General features: G+C 42.5%; 1 protein-coding gene across 2 annotated transcripts in view; it reads right to left on the bottom strand.

The window, feature by feature from the left end:
• LOC117954388 (neurocan core protein-like) overlaps positions 1-12,902 on the bottom strand; it is a 45,826-nt gene extending 32,924 nt beyond the window's left edge. The window contains exon 1 of one of the 2 annotated variants that reach the window (XM_034888146.1): positions 12,501-12,902. The gene's annotated coding sequence lies outside the window, so the exon portion shown is untranslated. The remainder of the gene's footprint in view (positions 1-12,500) is intronic. The other variant, XM_034888144.1, reaches the window with a different exon arrangement.
• Positions 12,903-25,066: the final 12,164 nt, after the last annotated feature.

Genomic DNA, 25,066 nt, shown 5'->3' on the forward strand with positions numbered 1-25,066 from the left:
ATTACAGGAATAATGGTCGCTCTCTTCTCTGACCATGTGAAAGTGCAGTAAAACCTTCAACCGTGTAAAACTGGAGTGTGTGAGGCAAAGAGACACATTCCATCCAGAAAAGTAAAGCACTCAGCGACACCTGCCAAACTATACAGTACTGTCATTAAACAACAATATGTTGAGTCATTTTTAATGGTGGGCAACCAAGTTGTTGTCTTGACTCTATAGATTGAAAACAAGGGGATCGTGGTTGGGTGAGCTCCCTGCTGTGCCACACACTTTGAGGCATCCCATCTTTGAAGGTGGGTTAGGACCTTGTGATGGGCTGTGACAGATTGGGGTCGAGCCGTTGGACTTGTTGCTTGTTGGAAGGCCTGAACCATTGGTTGAGCTAGCTGGGGGGGTGACAAGAGATTTCTAAAGGCTTGGAGAGGGTCGTGACACCGAGGAGATTGCCCAGTCTTGTGAGCAGAGAACATTTGAGAGTGTTGTATTGGAGGGCCTGGGACTGGCAGGGGCCCAGCAGGCACTTTCCACAGCAACAGAACACAGAATACAGTTCAGCCTATGGAGATCTCTATGGATGCTAAAGAACATACAACACTGTGTGCTCTATAGACAACGGCCTTTCAAAGTTTTATCAGAGGGATTTACAACATATAGTGCACTGGCCGTCCAATCACACCAGCCGCATACTAACCAGTTCCGCCTTTTGTTAACAAGGGAGACATCAGATGCCGTGAACGCCTCCCTCTAAATAACCCCTCTTCACTTCCACAGGCACAGCTGTGCCTTGAGGAGAAAAGAGCCAGAAGTCTCTAAAATGCTTCAGTGGACTTCAATGTGGATGTCCTGCCGACACATTTTCACGATGTCGTATGAATAGGACGCATTCTGGACTCATTGTAAGAGCCGACGAGCGGAGTGACAGAGATCCAAAGAGAGCTAACAGACGAGGCTGGCAGACCTACATCAAGGCTCAGTATAAGCTGTCAGTCTGTTGAAGCAAGACACCAACTGGCCTCATGTTCATCATGATGCAGGCAAGACAGGCCCCTCGACCCAAATCTCCTTCGGTTCTGCAACTGGTGGGAAAATTGCTTGAGGAAAACACACGAGCGTGGAACACTTCATATCAGCGGCTGTTGTGGTTGTACGATAAAACGGGTTTGTGAGCACAGCACAACAGCTTTATGCTCGAAGTGCCTCCATCGTGCCACATTGACGTGTTTGTGAGTGTGTTCAGAAATTGCAAAGGTTTACTTAATCAGGCCAGGTTGGGTCATGACACACACACACATACACAAACTCACACACACACACACACACACACACTCCTGTAATGGTGCTGCTTCTATAAAGCCCCACCTCAAATCCCAGCCAATTCACAAGGTAGGTCATTGAATCTCATCTTCTGCATTTGTGCAACCAAAACATTAAAACACTCACACACCAACCTACACACACTCTGCCTACGTAGGCTATCAAAGTTTTTGAATTGACTTACATAATGCGGTTTGCATGGCAAATTTACCCAAACATCCCATTCATTTTTGAAACAATGGGTCAAGAATTTAAGACAGAAGTAGACTAAGGTTTTCACTTTTAACATGCAACTGTCAATTTAGCTACTGTTGCAGGCCAATTTTAAGCTAACCTCATAGCTAGCTAGCTAATTAACATTAACTTCATGAGTTGGCTTCTCCAGCTGACTTCGTTTAAAGAAGAAGGCTTGTACTGTGTATATGCATTTAATTGCTACAGTAATTAGAGCAGTTTTATTAAGCTAAATGCATGGCAAAAAGTCTTCATTCTGACTAATTGAATATCCATGTTGATAACAAATTAGGGTGAAGCATTGTTTTTGCAGGATAGAGCTAGTTAGCCATAAATACAATAATATAAGTGGAAATAATTTAAGGATGAACCAACAAGTTTGGGAAATGTTGCTGGAGTGTAAATATCCCCTAATATAGAAGCCAAACAAAGCCGCTAACAATAGCCTAACCTCTGATGTAGAAGCATTTTGGTGTCCACACTGTAGATGTGTCAGTTTTGAACAAGGCTTTTTATAACATACGTAACATGAAATGCCACAAACCAATGCAGTTAGCTTATAGCTATAAATGCAGTACTGTTCCATGGAACTGGTGCCTTGTTGTGGCAGAACAGCTTGTGAGTCCCAATGACCCTGAGAGCGTAGCTGCCAGGGGCCTTGTACCCCTGGTAGCTCCAAGCGAGCCAGACAGGTCAAAGACAAGAGAAAAGACGAAAACACGGACCACCCGGCTTGCCCAGCAGAGGAGCTGGTACGCTGAGTATCAAAGGCCGGCAAGACATTTGCTCGCTCTATTCTACCACATCGACAAATCCTTGCTGACTGTATCCTTCCTAAAAGCCAGTGCGGGTTTCGTGCTTGCCGCTCCACAGCAGACATAGTGTGTGCTGTGTGCATGCTGTGTCCAGCAACTACAGGAAAAGTGTATTGTATTAACATAAAACTCGGTTCTTTGTGTTTGTAGACTTGACCAAGGCGACTGAAGCTTCTATTGTTGCTAGACGCCGGAGAGCTCCGCAGAAATTCAGCACACGGCACATAGTGCGGGACAGGAAGTCGAGCACAGAAACAAAATAAAACACCCGGTTTATTTTAAAAATAAAATAAAATCACGTCCCTGAGGTGATCCCTGAGTTTCATGACGGCATGAAGGCAACCGTACAGTATGAAGGCACTCGACGAGTTCCAGATAAGGTGTGGGGTAAAACAAGGATGTGTCCTTGCTCCTGTCCTCTTCGGAATATTTCTCAGCCCTACTACGCCTTGCCTTCCCTGATGACTCCGGTATCCTTCTACACACCCACAGCTCAGGAAACTGTTTAGTCTGGCCTGACAGCGGGCAAAGACCAAAGTACGCCATGTTCTGGCACGGGAGCTGCTTTATGCTGATGATGCTGCCTTTGCCGCCCACTCAGAGGCAGATTTACAACTGCTCTTCTCATCCATTGCCTCTGCATGTCTAGGGTTTGGCTCTAAAAGAGACAGTTGTCCTTGCCCAACCTGCAACCTTGAACCCTGCTGTATCCATTGACCGCACATTTCTATCTGTGGTGGACAAATTCACCTACCCGGGGTCCACAGTCTCCAACACCAATCACCTTGACGTAGAGCTTGACATGTGCATTGGGAAGGCAAATACAATGATCGACGTTTTGGCAAATTGAGCAAGCATGTTTGGCACAACAAGAACCTTTCCTTGATCCTCAAAGTCTGTGTATACCATACATGTGTACTTAGCACCTTAATATACGCAAGCAAGACATGGACAATATACCAAAGGCACGAACATCGCCTCAATGCCTTCCGTTTTTCATGCCTTAGTTCCATTCTGGGTGTATGCCGGAATGACCATGTGCCAAACTCTGTCAAATGAAAGACACTTGCTTCCCTAAAATCTTATTACAAGGAGAGCTGGAAAATGTCCCCGCCTATGTTTTAAGGACATCAACAAGAGGGATGTTAAGGTCTTCCCTATCAACCTGAACAACTGAGAGGAACTTGAAAGTGACAGATCCAACTTGCACGGAGCAATTAAAAATGGCCGCAGGGACTCTCAGGAGGCCTACAAGTCTTTCGTGGAAGAGAGACGTTCAAAAACTGGACGCAGTACATTGCACGCAACATGAACGCAGTTAGAATTGGTAGTAATACTACTACTTACTCTACATTCAACTACTGTAACGAGTGAGTAGGCCTAATGGTAGAGCAGATGAACACAACGCTCAACCCATTCCCTGCAATTTTGCTCTTGTGTTTTTAATTTTGGAAAGGCTAAAAATCTTGAGATCTTGTTTACATATGGTATTTTTCTTCCAACCAATGGAAAAGAGCTCAAGCTCTGTTGGCTCCTTGGGGAAACAAAGTTCGGACAGAGGGAAAATATAAACCGAAAAAAATGGTTTACAGGAAGTTCCAAAACCTTTTTTGGGTAACTGCATGACGTTAAGAGGAAGCAGCAGAATTAATGTCTAAAAATAAACTATGGCTTAAGAAGGGAGGCTGGGGACTTTGGATAAATCTGTGCTAATAGATATCAGGATGGAAACCGAGCTAGTTTTACAGTGAGGAGTCAAACTGCCAGTCTTGTATCCTCCTCCTGGGACCTGAAAGGAGAACGTGATTTCTCTCCTTCCCTTTTTCTTTAATCATGTCTCACAAAACTATTACCTCTGGAGAGCGCCGGAGTGAACAGCAAAATAACAGCTCCAGATGAGTGACAGACAAAGTGTTGAGCTGGAAGAGGAAGAGGAATGAAAGGAAGGTCATTTTATCCCCGTTGTGACAATACTACACTGCCATGATGAAAAGCTGCGTCGCAAGCTCCATATTTCTTAGCAATAGATTTGTGGCCAAGATTTGAACGTGATTACACAGACTGAATCCGATGCAGTAGTAGTATGGTGATTTGGTACCATAAAAAGACATTTAACCAGACTGCATGAACATTAATTGCTTAAGAAATTAAAAAACAAAAAATGAATCAGGTATTCACTATTTGCTCCCTTCATGCATTGTGCATTCTCTCTGTCTCTCTCGCTCACACACACACACACACACACACACACACACACAGACACACACACATTGTGTTCAGTGTGTGGTGACTAATCACACTCAAAGTAACTGGTGGCTTTAGCTGGAGAGAGGACCCTAGCAAGCTGGTCCCTCCGATTAGACTCTCCTTCCACTCACACTGACACTACCGATGGCACTGGGCATGGACAGAGAGGTTATTTAAACCAGCTTGCTGAGGCCAAGTTAAGATTTGGCTATAAGTGTGTGCAGTAAAGCGCAGTGATGAGGCAGTTTAAGTCACTCTGAAGGATCCTCAACAGACAAGTCAAGCAAAAAAGAGCCAGAGACTTGGGCTTGTAACTATAAATTGATTGATACTATTCCATTTTTTCCCATTCATTATTCCGTGTTGAACAGCAACCCAAGAGGAAATATGTGATGTTTCATGCATTATACAATTTGGGCGTACCTGTGAGAGATTGACAACCCTTATAAAATCCATCTGTTGCCGAGCTTCTTGTAGAGCTGTTAAGCTGCTGTGGAGCGTCACTCGACAAACCTGCAGCAGATGATCTCAGATAGGCTCACTTTCTCTCTCCACCTTTTTATTCTCAGTCCCTTTCTGGCACCGTTGTATATTTTTGTCTTGTGTATGTGCAAAAGGTGTAGGACTATGTGAGATACGGAGAAAAAAAGTCAATATAAATGCATTTGATTAACATATGAGGGAGCTGTTCAATAAGTGTGTACATAAATATGTGAGAAGTATTGTAACAGCTTTAAAAGGAAATAGAAACCAGGGAGCGCCAGACAGCGACCTCGGTGGAATCAATCATCGCTCTTTTCTGTATTGCATCAAAAAATCAAATATCCCACCGGCATCAAATGATTTGTAACCAATCCAATCCAATCCACTTTATTTCTGTAGCACATTTTAGAAACACAAAGTTACCAAAGTGCTGCACAGAAAACTCAAACATACAAAACAATTAATATAAAATATTGTGAAATTAAAATAAGAGCATTGGGTTTAAAAAATTAAAAAATAGATAAAGTGAAAAAATACTAAAATACAGTAAAACAATAAGAGACATCACACAACTCACATGGAGTTAAAAGCCAAAGAATAAAAATGTATCTTTAGACGAGACTTAAAACACTCAACTTTTGGGGCTGTTGGGATGTTCCAGAGTTTAGGGCCAACCACAGAAAAAGCCCTGTCCCCCAGAGTTTTAAGTCTTGTCTTGGGGACCACAAGCTGGAGCTGGCTCTCTGACCTTGGTGACCGCGCTGGCCTGTAAATTAGGATCAGGTCCCAGATATATGTTGGGGCCAGTCCATTCACAGCTTTGAATACAAACAATAAACTCTTAAAATCCATCCTAAAACGTACAGGAAGCCAGTGCAATGAGGCAAGAATTGGAGTTATAGGAGCGCGCTTTTTGGTTCCAGTTAAAAGACGTGCTGCAGAATTTTGGACTAACTGTAATCGTCAAAGTGCTTTGTGATTTATGCCGATTTAAGTGCATTACAGTAGTCTAAACTAGAAGAAATAAAAGCATGTGTAGCTTGTTCAAAACTGTAAAATGACAAAAACGGTTTAACTTTAGCTAAAAGGCGAAGATGATATAAAACAGATTTCACAACTGCATTTATTTGTTTGTCAAGTTTAAAATCACTGTCTATTTTTACCCCAAGGTTAGTAACAACAGGATGCACAAAATCATTAAGGGGGCCCAAGTATATCATAGCGTTAGTGGGGCCAAACTGCATGATCTCTTTATTACTCTCATTTAGTTTAAAAACATGTTGGGCTAACCACGCTTTGACGTCATTTAAACGTGAAGTAGGGGTGTCAGGGGGCTGCCTTCCTGCTTTCTGATTGGTATATAAATTTGACAATCATCAGCATAAAGATGATAGGAGATGCCATGCTTTTTAAAAACTATTCCAAGTGGAAGGAGGTACAGTGCAAAAAGAATAGTACCAAGAATAGATCCCTGGGGGACTCCACATTTAAGAGGCACAGTTGATGAGGTAGAGTCCCCCATTTTAACAAAGAAGCATCTCCCTGAAAGATATGACTGGAACCATTTTAAGGCAGTCCCCCTGACTCCTACACCTAGCGAGATAATAGAATTGTGTGGTCAACTGTGTTGAAAGCAGCAGTGAGATCTAAAAGCACTAAAATGGCTGAATCACCAGAATCCGTCATTAAAAACAGGTCATTGAAAACCTTTAAAAGTGCACACTCAGTGCTATGAAATGCTTTTAAACCTGACTGAAAAATATTTAAAGTGTCATGTGCCTCCAAAAAAAACTGTAGCTGCATAAATACACATTTTTCCAAACATGTTGATAAAAAAGGAAGCTTTGAAATAGGGCGATAATTTGAAACATTTGTGGTGTCAAGTCCAGCTTTCTTAATCAATGGCTCAATCACTGCTTTTTTACAAAATGTAGGCACAACTCCAGAAGATAAAAGTTACAAAAATATGTAACCAGCGAACCTTTGACTGGTAGACAAAAAAGATCAGACAAGTATGTCTTATCTAAGTATGGGCCATTTCCGCCAGGAAAAATAACTATATTATTATGTACAGAATTTTGCAAAAGTACAACATTTACTTACTTATTTTACAATTCCATTTTAATGTTGTATCTTATATGTGATCATTTTCACTTAAAACACTAGTATTATCTCATAATCTTGACTCATCGTGACTTTTCAAATGATTTACTATTCCTAACATTTCATGTACCGTATGTATTTTTATTTTCCTGGTAGAAATTGGATTCCTAGATACTTTTTAATGTTCCTTTAAAGTAACTAATCATACAGTATTTTATGTGCAGTACTTTGCAACAAAACATAAAGAAATAAAAACAAAATAATCAAAAATCTCTTTTAATCCTTGAAATTGTGGGGGCTTAATCACTACATAAATTGATACCATGCACGTTTTATATACAATGGCTAATTTACACCTCCAGCAGGTACATTACTTTTCATTTGGAGTTTCTTGCCACCTGAGAAATGTAAGTCTAATATTGAGCTTTTCTGTTTTTGGTCTCCTGCAACTCCTGAGGGAAATATCTGGCTCCTTTAGCTTCTATAAGCTCAACTGTGTTCACCAGCTAGTCGCTAACTTTAGCTTTCTGTCATCTGGTGCTGGAAAGCCAGCGTACGCTGGGGTTTTAAAAGCGTTTCACTGCCTGCCAATTGCCATAAACCAATCTGATGAGAATGCACCAAGGCACTAAAGGGAAAAAACCAAAACAATAAGCAGAAAGATGCTAAAACGTCAGGTGATAAATGTCTGGGTTCATCACTACGGGCTTCCCTTTTCCTAAACTATGTAGTCCTTTGATCCATTTCTTTTAATATTGTTAGGAGTAGAGTGAGGGGGGGGGGGGCTTCTGGGGCTCCAGCCCCGTATGTTTTCTCAAAAATCTTTCAGGAGTGAAAACGAGTCACCCTCAACAATTGTTATGTTAGGGTTCAGAGTGATGAAGACAATTTGAGAATATTACACAAAACAAGATGTAGGCTCAACAGGATGATTCTTTTCCTTGGAAACCATAATTGTCCAAATTGATGTACAGATTTGTAGTATTTCTATTATCTTGAAAAATAGTGCATATAGCTGTAGTAAATGGAGCACGCCCCCAAACGTCCGGCTCTGCCCCAGAATATTGTAGGCAAAATATTTGTTTAAGTAAGTAGCAATATTGAAGAGGATAATGATTTTATGGTCAGAGGTAAAAAAAAAAGCAGCCTCTACACCAGCTGTGTCAATATGGGTCAAAGGTGAAGGGTCTGCAGCTCTTGGTAACAAAGTCAATAAAGGATCAGGTGCATGAGACCCAGCTAACATCTTGAGTATAGTAGTCACACACACACACACACACACACACACACACACACACACACACACACACAAAGAGAAATACACACTGGACTGGGAGTGCTTCCATAAACCACGGTCCAACCACATTTCATCCACAGGGAAAGGTGGTCAGAAAAAGGAGAAGCTGTGAGAATAAATGGAATAATATACAGAGATGTAGACGTGGCAGTGGGGCTTCATCCAAGAATTCCTCATCTTTAATGATGTGCTGAGTCTGTGGAATATCAACTAGGTGCGGGAAAGACAAAAAACAGAGAGCCATGGCCTTTTCCAAGTGTTTATCGCCGGCACCAGTGTCGGGAGAGAGGCAGAAAGAAGTGCTGATTGTACATGTTTCAAAGATAGAAAAAGAATATTTAAAAAAAATTAAACTACCTCTTGGGAATCGACTAATCATTCAAGTCTTCTTTGTGTTGCTCAGCCGACTGCAAAGCCAAATATTTGTCTTCCACCAGTCACTACCTTAGAGGAGAGCCCCTGGCCAAAGACAAAGAGAGGGACCTTTCTCTTTGTGTGGCTGAGCTGTTCAGCTGTGGTCTCATCTACGCTTGTAATGATTGGCCTGGTGGGCTGCTTTAGTCCCTCCCAGGCTAAAGACTGGATTTGATTGATGGATTGGTTTCTCCAATCCCTTTAGGATTTTGGTGGCTGGGGACTCACTCTGGTTTCAATATTCCAGGGAGAGAGGGAGACATTGCCTTTCTATCCAGAAGCTCAAAACACAACTTTATCACTGCTTTTTTTTCTATTTGACAAATGTTTGTGGTCGGACCATTGGGCATCGAGATTTGGGAGCTGTCCAGTGCTGAAAACGCGGACAGTTTTAGCTCACTGGGAAGTCATTGTTAGCCTGAAACCTATTCCCCATCTGGCAGTGTTCAAAGAGAGGAGAAAATTCCCACTTTATAGTTCACGCTAGGACAACAACAAAGACATCTCATACATTTTCTGCATTGTACATCACTACCCATCGCATTCTTATCCAAACTAAGGCAACACATTGTTAGGGCAGCATAACCATAAAGCTACAAGCCTGTGTAGAAGTAAGCTTTTCTATTAGCTTGTAGCAATGTATTTTACTGACAGAGCCAATAATCACATGAGTGACATATTAGAGTGGACGCTTTCATACCACAGAAAAAAATATCAAACCCTGACTGAGATTTAAATTTATCAGCAAGACTTGCTGCTCACTTCTGAACAGCAGGGATAAAGTCCCTTTTCCATTTTATTCTGAAAGGAAACTTTAGGGCTGCCTGCAACTAACAACTATTTTCATTATCAACGAATTTGCAGATTATTTTCTCAGTCTTAGTCTATAAAATGTCAGGGAATGCCAATCCCAATTTTCTAATGCTCAATGACATCTTGATGACAGTTCAAAAGACACATATTCAATTTACAGTGATATAAACAGGGGTTAAAGTGAAAAAATATCCTGAACTTTTTATTTGGTGTGTGTGTGTGTGTGTGTGGGGGGGGGGGGTTGAACTGTAGGGCAACTTGCATGTTGATTTTAAACCGACTTTTTGTCTTGTGCTAGTTTTCTACACACCATTGGCTGTGAAATTGGGAATGACAAGTCATGTTCCGCGCTGAATATGCACAAACATATTTTTAAGTCGCAGTCATAGACAACGGTGCGTCGGCTGTAACAGTTGTTCCTTTATGTATACTTTATGTAAATTGACGTGGTGCAGCCTTGTATGAAACATAGAAAAGCTGCAAATCGTCATATTTGAGATCTGCCATTAAATCTTTGCAGATTTTTGCTTTTGTGTTGTCCTCCCGCCTGCTACACAATTTTTTGTTTTTCTCGTTCTAAAATAAAAATACTTTTTTACATAGTATAATAGTTCCCCCCCTTTTGCCCAATGTTTTTGTCACTTTTCTTCTGCGCTTTTTTGATGTTTTTGTTGTTTTCCCCTGACGTTTTTGAGCATTTTCTGTCATTTTTGTCACATTTTTTCAACGTTCCTTTATCATTTTTTCCCCCAAATGCTATAAAAATGTAATAAAACATCCAAATTCAAAGAAAATAGTAAACTGATTATTTACTTTACTTGTAAAGAGTGCTGTATGGAACCATCAACATTATATTTTTGGACATTTTGTTTGATAAGAACCCAAATTTCTGATGTTGAAATTGTTTGAAAATGGGTCAACAGGAGGGTTACGAAATGCCTGAAATCATAGATATGAAGATATTAAACTAGATATCAAGATATCAAAACATCTATGATTTCCCGATCCTAATAACTGGTTTGGTATGGTGAGCAGAATGCTAGAAAATTGTGAAACAACATCACATTGCTTGATTTGTCCAACAAAGAAAGAAAGCTGTACAAATCCTCACAATAACGAAGAGAAATGAAAGAATATTTGGCATCTTCGCTTGAACAATGACTTCAAAATAATCCCAATCGAGTCTGTCAATCTACTAATTGACAAATTGCATCACTTCTGCAGTGTTTCATCTCTCTAAAAGCATCTAACATTACTCCTTTTTCCATCTTTCGCTGATGCAAAGTGACTCCTGTATCTGCAGACGTCCCAGAGCCATGCGTGATAAACAACGCTGAGGCTGATTGAGTGCAGAGCGTGCAGCAACAGACAGCGTGGCGGCCCAACTGAGCTCGTACTCTATTTTAATCAGACCTCTTTCTTCTCCACAACACCGCTCTGTGATCCTTCTACTCGCGTGAGTGCCGTCATCTACAGAAACGCAACTCTACTGTATGCTGTGCGTGCCAGGCTTCATGGATGCCCTTTAAATTACACACTTCCACACATCCGGACAGAATGAAAAATGCATGGTGTAAACTTTCAGCTGGGTCTCTTAGCCTCGCTCCTCACTCCTCACCGCTCATCCCACAGGCACTACACTGCTGTTATCTCCCACACACACATTTCCACAGCTCGGGTTCGTCTATAGCGTGGCGTTGCCTGGTTAACCACGTCCTGTTTTGTGGCACTGACACGCAGCTGGTGGTGGGCACACTAACAAGGCCAAAAAAAAGAGTCAGTCAATAGGGATGGGCTTTTATTGGGCTGCGGGGGCTCCCATATTCTCAGACTACAGCTCATTTGGCAAGGTGACCCAAACTGTTCTCCTCCTTCGCTGGGATTTGAACACGCCAGTGTTTTTGTTTACAAAGCAAGACTTTCAGAGACCTGATTGGCGTCAGGCATTCACTCATTTTCCCATCCCTTAGTCGCTTTTTGGATCATTTTATATTCTCGGAGATGGTTTACAAGGCCCAAAGACTACACTGGTCACTGATCATCCAGTTTCTACCCATAACAGGATCTTTAATGTCATTCCCAGCTGACAGACATCTCTGGAAGTGGACCAATAAAAGATCTGATATTGGCAGTCGTTCACCAAAGGACTCTGATTTCCATAATAGGTTTCATCGGCACCTGTTCAATTGCATCAGTCAACAGAAGGCTGATTTATTTTGGATTTTGTCATAGGAATATTTCAAAGATGTGTGTGCATGTAGACCAAAGTTCTTACAAAGACAAGACATCTCGTGAGAGGAGAGGACACACTAACAAGGTGACTTGGTGAGTTGATGATTTATGCATGCCCCTACATGGGTCGTAAATATAGACCAATATTAAAAGCTTAGACCTATAAATAATTAAAGATATCCCAAACGGTTGCGATGTATGTTCGGATAAGGCTGAGAGGGTGTGATCGTGCAAAAGGAAAGGCTTTGATTGGTCTACAGGAACTAGTTATTACCTATTGTATATGCATATAGGCTAATTACATATTGCATGGATTGGCAATGTGAAAAGAACTCTACAATTTCCTTAAATTGCGATCACTGTCTTCGAAAGTGCGTCTTTGTGTTGTAACCCAGAAATGAAAGCACTTCAGATCCTCTTCCAGCAGCTGAGCGGTCTCAGGCGCCTCATGCCACCCTGTGACTTGAGATATCACACAATGACTGACCAAATTATTGATTTCCGAAAGCATGCACGCGAAGCAAATGATTTCCCCCGTGCTTTCTTACCTTGTCTGACGCGTCTCGATGGTGCAATCTTCAGGAATGTGAGCTTTTGCGCCTCGGTGCAGGTGCTCCCCCAAATCCCCCCCCAACAGGGTGCAGAGACGGCCAGCGACGACACCAGGGTGAAACAGCACTTTGCAGAGGCACCAGAGAGCGCGAGTGAGTGCGTGCACAAGCGCTCCACGTCTTGGACTTGTCCCTCCTTCTCCAGCGCTGTCCTCTCCTCTCCTCTCCTTGCTGAGCAGCACCCTATGCGCCGTTCATGCTCACACGTTGATATCGGAATAGATTCACACTCGCGTATACACGCACACACACATGCACACGCGCGCGCACGCACGCACCAAGGTGCTGCCTCCGACCCCCTACGCGCCGGCAGCAACGCTGAGGGAGATCAGTTTGAACAAAGAGGCAAGGGGTGACAGGCAGACGGCTCCAGCACCCCCGTCCAAAGGGGGGGAGGGAAGGGGGGGTGTAAGAGAGAGAGAGAGAGAGAGAGAGAGAGCGAGAGAGAGAGGAGGGGGGGTTACTTTATATGACCATAATCCGATTCCTACATAAACCTCAAAGGTTGATCCGGTGTCTGTGAATTCAATTGAAATGTACCCATGGCAGTCTGACTATCAGATGACCCCCCCCCCCCCCCCCCCCACATGTATAGTCATATGGCACATCCATACATTCTCTGTTTCTGAATCAACTCAACTTGTGTTATCACAGAGAACTCCCGGGGGTTCTGTTCTCATGAGTCAAAAATAAAAGATCATGTATTTATGTATGACTGATGTTGAGCAGAATTCATTGTGACAACTGCTAAGTAAAAACACAGCTGCCTCAGACGCAGCTCGTCTTCTGTCCAACATCTTCTGTCCTCACTGCAGCAAAAAGTGAGTCTTCTTTGGACACAGTAGCTACGTTTCCATCCGCGTGTTTTTATCCAAATTAAGGGATATCGAATGAAAAATGCCTTATGGAAAATTCAATGGCCTTTCATGAATATCAACTCAAAGGAAATACGGTCTCATTGGATTTTGTCTCGATGATATTCGGCTTATGCGATAAACGCTGATGGAAACGTTATTTGCCGATTCATAAATGAATTACAATTAAGTTTTAGGTCATTTTATGGCTGCAAAACGAAGAAGAAGAAGTTTTAGTTCATTTCCGCCCAGTATTTCTGCTCCGTCTGCACACATGGAGGGTGTCAACAAAGACAGAGGAAAGTGGACGGACGAGGAGACGAGAGACTTTTTGAAAATCACAATATAACGGCTACTTTAGATAGCAGAAATTTAAGAAATGTCATAATTGTTCACGAACTCGTGAAGGAAATGGCCGACAAAGGACAAGCCGTGGGACGTCCTCCGTAGCAAATGGAAGGCCCTCAAACAGAGAGACATGTCTCAAAAAAGAGTCCTGCAGCGGTGCCGTAGGGACAATAAAAGACAAGTTGCATCTGCATCATCATAGCAATGTGTTGATAGCGTTGTTGATTTTTTATTATAGCTTGATATGTCGCTGTCAGCTGGCACATGAGCACTGTTATCCTAACTTGTCTAATATTGATCATTTGTTTTGTCTAGAAAAACTTTACTTGCAAAAGTTTGCTTGAATGTTGTACAATTCAGTGCAAAAATGAACGGAAACACCTTAAAATGTCTAAAATCAATTTGATATACCAATTTGATTGCAAAACAGCATGTGACGTCATTATCACTGGTTTTTATTGGCTTTAAAGCTTCAGATAGTTTGATTGACAAGTAGATGGAAACTTAGCTATAGTTAGTTGGTGGTGGCAGCTCTGACAGGGGCCATTCCTAACCCCGAGCCCATTCCTAACCCCAACCCCTAACCCTAACCCCCTATCCTTACCCCTAACCCTAACCCACCCCCTAACCCTAACCCCCTATCCTACCCCAACACTAACCCTAACCCCATCCCCTTACCCCTAACCCATCCCCTAACCCTAACCCCCTCTCCTTACCCCTAACACTAACCCTAACCCCCTCTCCTTACCTCTAACCCCATCCCCTTACCCCAACCCCTTACCCTAATCCACTATCCTTACCCCAACACCAACCCTAACCCCATCCCCTTACCCCTAAACCCAACCCCTAACCCTAACCCCCTATCCTTATCCATAACCATAACCCCTAACCCTAACCCCCATCCTTACCCCTAACCGTAACCCCATCCCCTTACCCCTAACCCCTAACGATCAAGTGTGCAGAAGAGCAGCAGACTCATGATGCTGTACGTCTGCAGTCTGCAGTTGCTGAACATGGTTTTGAATAATGCATCTTCCCTCGTGTAACGGAGGCAGAGTTGTTGTTTTTTGGAATCTTAATAATATAGTTATGTAATCACAATTGACTTCTAAACTAAAATATTTATTGGAGGAAAATGCCTCCATAGATCACTCGTTGTTCAAAAATAGTATATTCGTTTGATGGCTTTTAGTGTTTGAGAGAACTGAGGTTCTTTCAAGTTCTTGATTCGTCAGTGTGAACATAAGGTTTTAAATTATGTGAAATAAAATCAAAAAGAGCACTTCTCTTGGCATTCAGGCACGTGAGCTTCTAGATTTAACCCAAACTTTGTTCAACTTTCTTTAAAATTCTTGTATGTCCCAGGAAAGACTTTGGTCACTTGCTGGATCCTTGAAGTCCATGCGGTAGATGTGTGCCAGAGCCTTCTCACTTCTGTCTGTGTGTGTGTGTTTGGTCCACAGTCAACAGTCAGCCCTTAGCCAGCTAGCAGCTATCCACTATCATTACAGCCCTGGGTAGGGGGCACATCCAAAGTCAGCCCCCAGCCAGCTAGCAACCATCCACTATCTTAAAGACCCGAGGACACACCCCCAGTCAGCTCTCAGCCAGCTAGCAGCTATCCACTATCATTACAGCCCTGGGTAGGGGACACATCCACACTTAGCCCCCAGCCAGCTTGCAGCCATCCACTATCATTACATCCAAGGGGACACATGGACAGTCGGCCCCCAGCCAGCTAGCAGCCATCCACTGTCATTACAGCCCCAGGGACACATCAACAGTCGGCCCCCAGCCAGCTTGCAGCTATCCACTATCAGTACAGCCTCGGGGACACATCCACAGTCCACCCCCAGCCAGCTAGCATCCATCCACTACCATTATGGTCCTGGCTTGGGGACACGTCCATAGTCAGCCCTCAGCCAGCTAGCATCCATCCCAGTCAGCACTTAACTCCGGTGTTAAGGACTTTAACAACAGTTTACTGAACCATCAGGAAACAGACCCAGAACAGAACAGCAACCACTCGTAACGAAACACGTCAGCGGTGCCCCCCCCCCCCCCTCCTCCTTTTGCTTTTAGCCGTCTGAACAGTTAGCTAAATGTACCAGACAAAACAGCAATAAGGCACCAAAAGGACTACTAGTAAGTTCAAGATGTGGTGGCATTGGATCTGGACGAGAAGGATAACTCTGGGAGTTGGTAGGGGGGTGTCGCGATTCTGCCTTCTCCCACCTAGACACAGGTTCGTGGAGCTGAGTGTTGCTGTTTTCGGTTTTATTTTCCAATTTGTTACAGCCCTACTTTCCCAGTTTCTTTCTTCTGCATCTACTCCCAGTCTGCCTCCAGAGAATCAGAGATGCAGTGAGAGTTGGATGAGTGCCCCGCTGCCATGTTTGTCTCTGTTTTCCCCATCACTCTCACAGCGCTGATGAGGGTCGCCGTCAACGAACTTGCTTGTAAATGTGTCTGCTTGTAAAACAAACACACTGACTGGATCAGCAGCATCTGTCACAGGCCTTAACCGCCACCAGTATTTCCAATGTGAAGTTTCTGTGACTTCAATTTGCATATTATTTTCTTCTTCTGCCTCATACAAGTATTACAAAACACACCACTGTTTCTGAATGCCAACAAAACTGAAGCCAAGAACTGATGGTTGCTGCAGGATTAGAGGACAAATGCTACAATGTTGGCATACTAAATACGATTAAATGGACTCTGAGACATCAAACAGCTTTGTTTAATCTGAATTCTGCATTCAAAATGGAGATTTTTGTGTGTGCGTGTGTGTTTTGTGCAACAAAGAATACCACGAACCATGATGAGAGCTATTTAGATGGTTGAAGGAACAAATATTTGCCTAGAAGACGTTTAGCTGGCTCAGGCATTCTTGTACCAAATAATGTCCTATGCACTGACAGAAAGAAAAAAAGCTTTTTTTGTCAGCCAGAGGTGGACTTAATCATATTTGTACTTCATTTTTCAGCTCTGCAGGCCAGAACAGAGAAGGAGACAATGTCCATCAATCAAGTAATGTTAATGTCAGAAGACTTAAAAACTGTAATTCTACACTGGTCGATAACCCTAATGGACTGGATCGATACTTGTTATTGGAAACTCCCATACCTCTGTGGACTGGCAACAGATCATTGCCACGGTGGAAAGACAATCTGCCCTCAGATTCAATTCCAGAGGATCAATTTCCATCTGAATCATAACAAGTCTTTTCCCGTTTCGGTTGACCTTGTTTATCCACCCCCTCCCTTGTCAGCTCTGAATTTCTCAGTGTTAGATCTAGGAGTCACCAAGAAAAATCAGCATAAAGATGTGTCATGTAGATTTGTCGGTGTCTTCACTGCGTCTGAAGTGTCTCCACATTCTGAGTTTATAAGAGAAACACTGCATCACATGTCCAACCAGTATATGCAAAGTGGTTCAGCACAGTTTCCATGCCTTCAAATGTCTCAACACATTGCAGGTTTTAGGAAACGTCAACGTCAGCACATTTTAAAGATGTTTTAGCCCCATCCAATTTGATCATGATTAAATCGTTATTAACTGTAGGATGAACCCACACAGTTTCTCTCAGCAGAAATTTTTTCAGGCCTTTTTTCTTTGTTGCAACTTTAGTGTTTTGGGTCAGTCTCCCAGCTCACAGCAGGCAGCTTTTAATAAGCAGCTAAAGAGGCAGATATTTCCCTCAGGAGTTGCAAAATAGATAGCGGACACTGTACATCCGGTAAGCCTGACTAAATGAATGCTGCTGTGGACATTTTGCGAGCACGTTAGCCTTCTCCAGAACAAAGTTATAATGTAATAATATGTTAGCATTGTGTTTACAGCTCATTGCTTCTCCCAAATGGCCAAAACAAATCCATATAATGCAGTACTGTTGTACTGTAGTCCGTATCAATTTGTTCCAGCGCTACATTAAAGCTGTATGAGAAAAGGGGGGGGGGGGGGGGGGGGGGGGGGGGGGGGGGGGGGGGGGGGGGGGCAAAGGGTCGCAGGTTGAACCCAGGCCTCTGCGCAACCAGGGAGCCCCTTGAAATAAATAAATCATGCTACAGCAGAGCAAAGGCAAAGTATTCAAATTTCTAAATATTAAACATATATTTCATTACAAGAAGAGAAAGTGGATATCTAAGCATGTTTAAGCTCAATGTTAAGACACACACGCAGATGCACACACACGCACACACATACATACTCATGCAAGAAGGCTCTGCTAAGCCCTAATGTGAGCTGTGACTTTGGGAAATGTCAGGCACCTCGCCAAGGAGACAAACAATGTCAATCACTCTCCAGCAAGGCAGCATGCATCGACGCACAATGGAGAACACACAATCCACCAGGGAGGGAGGCACGACGAGGATGAGGACACAAAGCTGACGTCTGGTAAGCTATTATAGCGTCTTAACGGCTACACGGCCAAAGAACAGACGCCGTAGGAAACGGAAAGCGTAATGAGGCTTTCAGTTACATCATGACTTCTTTCAACTGACAGGGATGTGCGGTGTGTTCGGGCTCCTGTGTTTGCTTATAATTTGCTGGGCAGACTCCTTAATGGGAGTTGCTTTTATGGTAATGCCGTTAATGTGAAGAGATCAAACAGGCCAGTAACCAAGCCACATAAAAAGACAGGAAACAGGATACATCCCAGTCGAGAGAAGTTGCAACTAAACGGGATTTTATAAACTCAGCAGTTGTTCAGACTTGGTTGAGCCACCATGCTGTGTTTAAGTGTTTGCGAGCCAAGAGGCCCCATTGAAACAGCAATGGAGCAGTTATGGAGGAAGTCAGGGAGACGTGGCCGGCACCGATGATAACCACATGGGATACCTATCTCCACACTCCAGTTAATGTTTGCCTTGGCTTGATTTTTACAATTCACATAGATTTTCATTGCAGGCTTGACTATCATACTTTGTTATGGTATCTGTGGTGGCTGCGCAGTTGAAATCATAAGATTTCCCTTTTTGGAGGGAAGTTGGAAGTTTGGAGCATGCTGTGTGTTCCTCGCCTTGTATTTCTGTGAATGAGTGGAACTTTACTGTGAAATGTCATGACTGCAGCTCAAAATATCTCAACAACTGTCGGATGGATTGCAGTGAAATTTTTTTACAGATATTTGTGGTGCCCAGAGGATTCATCCTACTGACGTTGGTGATCCCCTGATTTTCCCTCTACGGCGCCACCATCAGGTCAACGTTTTCATTTCTCTCAATCCAACATCTGGTGCAAAGGTTTTGCACAGACGTGCATGGTTCCCATAGGATTAATCTCACTTACTGTCGTGATCAGATACTGTATGTCCTGTAGCGCCACCATGAAACACACATCTGTGTTTTTGAGTGAAATGAAGAAAGATCAAGGAGGCTAGCCACGTCAAACGGCAGAGACCAACTTCCAAAAGAGACTGGTTACAATTTTCCCCCATATTCAATCAACTGGTTGTTCAGTTGTCATCACATATATGCCCAAATATGAAAGATCCACCCATTCAACATACCGTACACCCCCAAAACAGACCTTATTTAGCAGCCATTACATGACCCATAACATTGAATAAAGTTAGAAATAAAGTCATTACAAAATTCCACGCGTCCACTACTGACTGCATTGCAAACTTGCCACTTTTCAACTCCACATTTGAATATCTTGATATTTTGTTGGTAATTTATGAATCTACAATGTTCTCTGTCAGGTAAGTGTAGTAGTACCATGTTTTCCTCCGAAGTAGAAGTTCTAGGGAAGCAATAGGCCAGTTCCAAACAGGCACATTTTGAATGAGCAATGTACTGGAATAAATAATTCAATAACAAAACAAATAAAAAATCAACACAACACGGGATACCGTATCCAAGTCTTGGGGCGGTTGTGATTGGCTTAAAGCCAAAGGGTTTTTTCCCCTATCCCAGATACATGGGTGGTGCAGCCAGACCATACCCCAGCACTGACACAGTGTGGCAATGCGAGACTACATGTTACCTAACATGATGATGAGGACAACTACAACATCTCCATGACAACTGAGCAAACCCCATTTGCCGATGAGATGTGTTTGAAAGCTCTGGAAAAAAAGACAAGACTTGAGATTGTTTTTTCTCAAATCGCTTTGATTTTACTGTTGAAGTTCTACCAGTAACATTTGATGGATTGTGTCACTGAGGCTTAGGCCGAAATATAGCTTTATAAGTTACAGAAGAAAAATAGAAGTCAGGAATCAGAGAGAAAGGAGGCTTTGGCAGCCTGGAAGAAATGAGAAATAAAGAGAAAAAAAGATCATGAGCCGCAGCGTATGGACTATTAACAAACATGGCATCAGAGAGTTTGGGGGAGGAGAGAACAAAAGAAGAACAAACTCCCAAATACAAAGTGTTTTTTGCAGTGATAATACAAATTTTTGAGGTCTACGCGTCGGCGACTATTTTTTTGTGTGAAGCTTTTTCATCTCTATATATGTTTGTTTTTATCTTTGAAGTGTATTGTTTCAGTGTTGGTTTGTCTGTGCGTGCATCTAGTTTGGCGGATGTGTGAGGGCTTTTAATTCAACTGGATGACAGCTTTTAACACCCCCAACCCCCTCAACAACACACACACACACACAAAGACACACATACAGGCACAAGCACACTGAAAAAAAAACCTTTTACATGCTCAATTAAGCGCTGATCTACCTTGGCAGTTAAAATTCAGGTCATGTGTGGAGGAGCAGCTGTGTGTGTGTGTGTGTGTGTGTGTGTGTGTGTGTGTGTGTGTGTGTGTGTCTAATGAGCTCACCAGTGCGGCATCTGTGGTCTGTGTGGCACTCAGCCTTCGTCCCTCTCGTCCTGCTTCTTTCATCTTTCATCAGGTATCTGTGGCAGTCACTCTCTTCACAGCGGCAGATTAAAAAAAAAACACAGAACTTTGACGAGAACAACGTCTGCTGAAAAAGCTTTTGCCTACACTTTCCTTTACACACACACAAATAGAGAGAGGAAAAGAGAATCAAACACACACAAATACACAGTTTCATTGCATTCATTAACATAGCCCCAGGTAGACGATGACAAGAGAGTCCAATAGAAAACCATTTTTATATATACTCTTATGTATTGTCTACTCTGTTGTATTCTTCCTTGTTCTTCCCTCTTCTACTGGAACTTAGCTGTGCCCAGCTGTACTCTAACCTGCTTTCTATCTGTAAGAGCTAGTTTAACTTTACTCCGTTCTGCTCTATTCTACTCTGTGTTGTACGCAGCATTTAAGGCTTTTTCTCTGCTATTTTGAAGTATAATCTATTATAATATATTCTATTCTGTAATAGTGTACTTCTAGTCTATTGGTGTAGCGTCCCTGGTTGTCTAGTGGCTAGGATTCGGCGCTCTCACCGCCGCGACCCGGGGTTTGATTCCCGGTCAGGGAGCACGCTTTGGGGTGGCAGTAGCTCAGTCTGCATTGAGTTCGGTTGGGAACCGGAGGGTCGTTGGTTCAAGTCCCCATAGGGACCAAAGTACGGAGTGTGGACTGGCAACTGGAGAGATGCCGGTCCACCTCCTGGGCGCTGCTAGGTGCCCTAGAGCAAGATGCCATACCCCCCCCCCCCCCACCCATTCAGGGTAATGGTCCAGCTGGCAGCCCACTCACTCTGACATCTGTTTGTGCATGAGCATGTGTGTGTATATCAGACCTGTGTGTAGTGATAACTACCAAAACAGAGTGTAAATTGTAATTTCCCCACAAGGGATCAATAAACAGTATAAATTAAATTCGTAATAGTTGTCTAAATTCTCTAATCTGCTATTCTGTACACTGCTTTAAAGAAAAACTACAGTTTATTACTGGATATTGTTTCACCAACATAACGCATGAGATATATAGAAACGCTTCGACCTTGCTAAAAAAAGGCATGAGAGGTCAGATGATCACACATATTGTTAACAAATCCCCAAATCTGTTTTAAAGAAAAAACAAAGACAAAGTGAAAAATGCCAACCCCAACTGTCTACATAAATCACAAATTATTGATTCTGTCATTCCTTTTTGTTGTCGTCTTTTTCTGTTATTTATTATTTATTTCATTTTCATTTTCTAACATGAAAAACATGGTACTATGCTTTTGTTTTATACAATGAGAGCATGCTACTGTGTTTTCATTGTTCTGATGTGACAGATATTGTCACATCTCCGCGACGGTGACGGCTAACACAATAAGAAATAAATGTGCCATGGGTGTCGGAGTTCACAGCTTTAATTCAACTATGGCGGCCATTTTGTCTGGTGACTTGTATTGCGTAATACAGCAAAGTGTTTCTGTTTTTTTGTGTCTACCCCATTTATATCAAAGAGGGTATAGGCTGAAAAAAGACAGAGAGAGAGAGAGGGAGAGAGCGAGATATAGAGAGAGAGAGCTCCAAAATGAGCACATAGTTAAATCAACACCTTTCAACTAAAACTTGAACTAATAGACTAAATTAGTTTTAGCCAGGTGTAAAGTGTGGTGGTGGACTGGTAGCTGGAGAGGTGCCAGTTCACTTCCTGGGCACTGCCAAGGGGCTCTTGAGCAAGGCACCGAACCCCCAACTGCTCAAGGCGCCTTTCCATGGGCAGCCCCCCCCCCTACTTGGAGTGCATGTATAGGTACTGAGCATGTGTGTGTAATCCAGGCCTGTGTGTAATGTGTATAATAACAATAGAGTGTAAATTGTAATTTCCCCTTGTGGGACTAATAAAGAATACATTAACATTAATCATTAACATTCATCATCAAGGTCATTGTGTTGAAATTGTGTGAAAGCTCCTCCAGAACCACAAAGATATTATGTGACTGTTTTTACAGGCTGAGAACTCCGTGTGACGTGTAAACTAACCATAATGTGGAAAATTGGTGACGTGCCCCTTTAACTCTAGTCTGCTTTTAGTCTCAACTTTCAGCTGTAAGTCCTCTTCGCTCTACTCTCTTCAACTCCGGTCTTCTCTGCTATAACTCTCCTGTAAATGACTTACATGTTACCCTAACTCCGCACTGTTATTGAATTCGTAACATAATGAAAGAATAGAGCAAGTAGGTGAGCTCTTTCTTTCCTCATCGCTGCAGGTAAGACTTGCCCTAGTTGGCCTGATAATAGAGTTTGTTTCAGTCTTATTGCCTCACTCTTCCTCCCTGACACTGAGTGGAATGTGACTAGATGATCACACACAGCCTAGATCTGCACACTCACTCCTTAACCTACTTTACTCCAGTTTTAACCCTGTTTCATCACCCAGGTCTACAATCTGTTTTCTTTTCCAGCCTAATTCTGTTTGAAAGCAAATTGCTAAAAAACATGCTCCACTTTCTGTCTGTGTCGACCAATGAGGTCTCAGTATGTTCAAGGACTATGTTTCACAACAGAGAAAACATCTCTCATGAACCCTTTCATAATGTTCTTTCCCGGCCTCAGCCTTCTTTCCACTGCTTCCTGTATTGAAATGGAAAACATGGGACTTAGCTATTTCCATATACGGCAAATACAGATTGCTTCAAGGGCAAAACTATCCTGCACAGCAGATCTACTGGCATTGGGATAATTGCTGAAATTAAATGGTTATTAAGAGAATTGCTGGTGAGTTATTTACAGAAACCCAACAGTTTCCACCAAGAGCAAGCACTAGGCCACAGAGGAAAGGAAAAACTTCAAACTTTTAAGAGGTAGAAACCTCGAGCAGAACCATGGCTCAGGCTGGGCGGTCATCTGCCTCAACCGGTTGGGGGTGAGAGGAAGAGCAGAGGGTGTCGAGCAGGAACATGGAGGAAGCAGGTGACTCCAACCACAGATCCAGAGCCAGAAACACCTACAGGAAGTGATAGAAGCAGAGAGGAGAGGGGCGAGAGAGCACAAGACTCCGAGGGCGAGAGAGCACAATACTCTGCAAAAGGGAAGAAGTTGAGTTAGTAACATGCATTAATGGAATGAGTTAGCATACAGATGGAGAGTAGGTAATAACTGCTATCATGTTACAGTGTGTTCACATTGTTATCACCCCTTGCTTCCCTGTAGCTAAGGATACGGAAAGCTCCACCTACCAGTTGGTTTTAAATCAATACAGCCATAACACTGTATGTAAAAGTAGAGAAAAAAAGAGATGTTTACTTTAGCTCAATTAACAATAATATATATACACCATTTATGGTTCTTATTTGCCATTTACCCCTGTGAGATATATTTATCTATCTATCTATTTGTTATTTATATGATCATTTTGGTTTTTTGTGAGAAAAAAAAGGAAATTCAATTGTAAAAAAGGTATAAAAAATAGAAACAAGATTTTTTATCATTATTGACGCTTATGTCGTAGAACTTCATCAGGACCAGGGAAATTGCTTGAAATATAACAATTTTTGAACATTTTCACAGCCCCTACAATTAAATACACTCGGGTCCAGTAGACCTGGACACCTCATATGTAATAGCTATGTAAAAAGGGTACTGTGTGCAGTGATTGAAAATTAGATATTTTTTATGTCCTTAAAGAAAATGAGCCAAGGTCAATGAGGTGGCAAGGTCAATGTTTGAAACATTCAAAACGGGTCCAACATACCAGAGCACCATAAAAGGGTAAAAGGACTTTTTTTTCCACTCAAGGCGCTAAAATCAAAAAAGATATATCTATATATATATATATATAATAAATGAGGGAAGCGTTCAGCAACGCAAAAGAAACGCTTTACTCTTTGCCCCAGGCTGCTAAAATGTCAGATGTGGATCTAACAAAGTTTAAAAAAACAACTTAATTTTCATAGGAAGGGGTCTTCAAAATGTGATGTTAATTAGATATTTTCATAAAACCAGCAAATTAACTATGTAAACTTGAATGAACTCCCTCTCTCTCGTTCTCTCGCTCACTCTCTTTTACACACTCACCCACGTAAGACGCCTCAAACGAAAATGCCCATCTGTTGTTTTTCCTAATTACAACACATTTGGCTTGTCAGAACATTAACACAGCTTGAATCCAACATGCGTTTTAAAGCGCGTAACTCCACAGGAAATATTGTGCATCTTGAAGGCGCACAACTGTTAATTATTGCTACACAATTCCAAAACAACTCAGAGTCAGCTTGATGTAATGAACATGGGAGTCTATAGCAATAGCCATTGTGGGAAATAACTCTAATTTGCTGTCTGCCCGGCCAAGGATAATGACAGGTGTAAATGAGGAAGTCAGGTGTTAGAGAGCGCAAAGGTCCATGTATGGAGGCGGTGGGTGGATGGGTCTGTCCCTCCCCGATGTGAGTCGAGTGCACATGAGTCGCGCATGCTCAGATTGAAA

The sequence above is a fragment of the Etheostoma cragini genome, chromosome 12, assembly GCF_013103735.1.
Source record: "Etheostoma cragini isolate CJK2018 chromosome 12, CSU_Ecrag_1.0, whole genome shotgun sequence".
Classification (NCBI taxonomy): Eukaryota; Metazoa; Chordata; class Actinopteri; order Perciformes; family Percidae; genus Etheostoma; species Etheostoma cragini.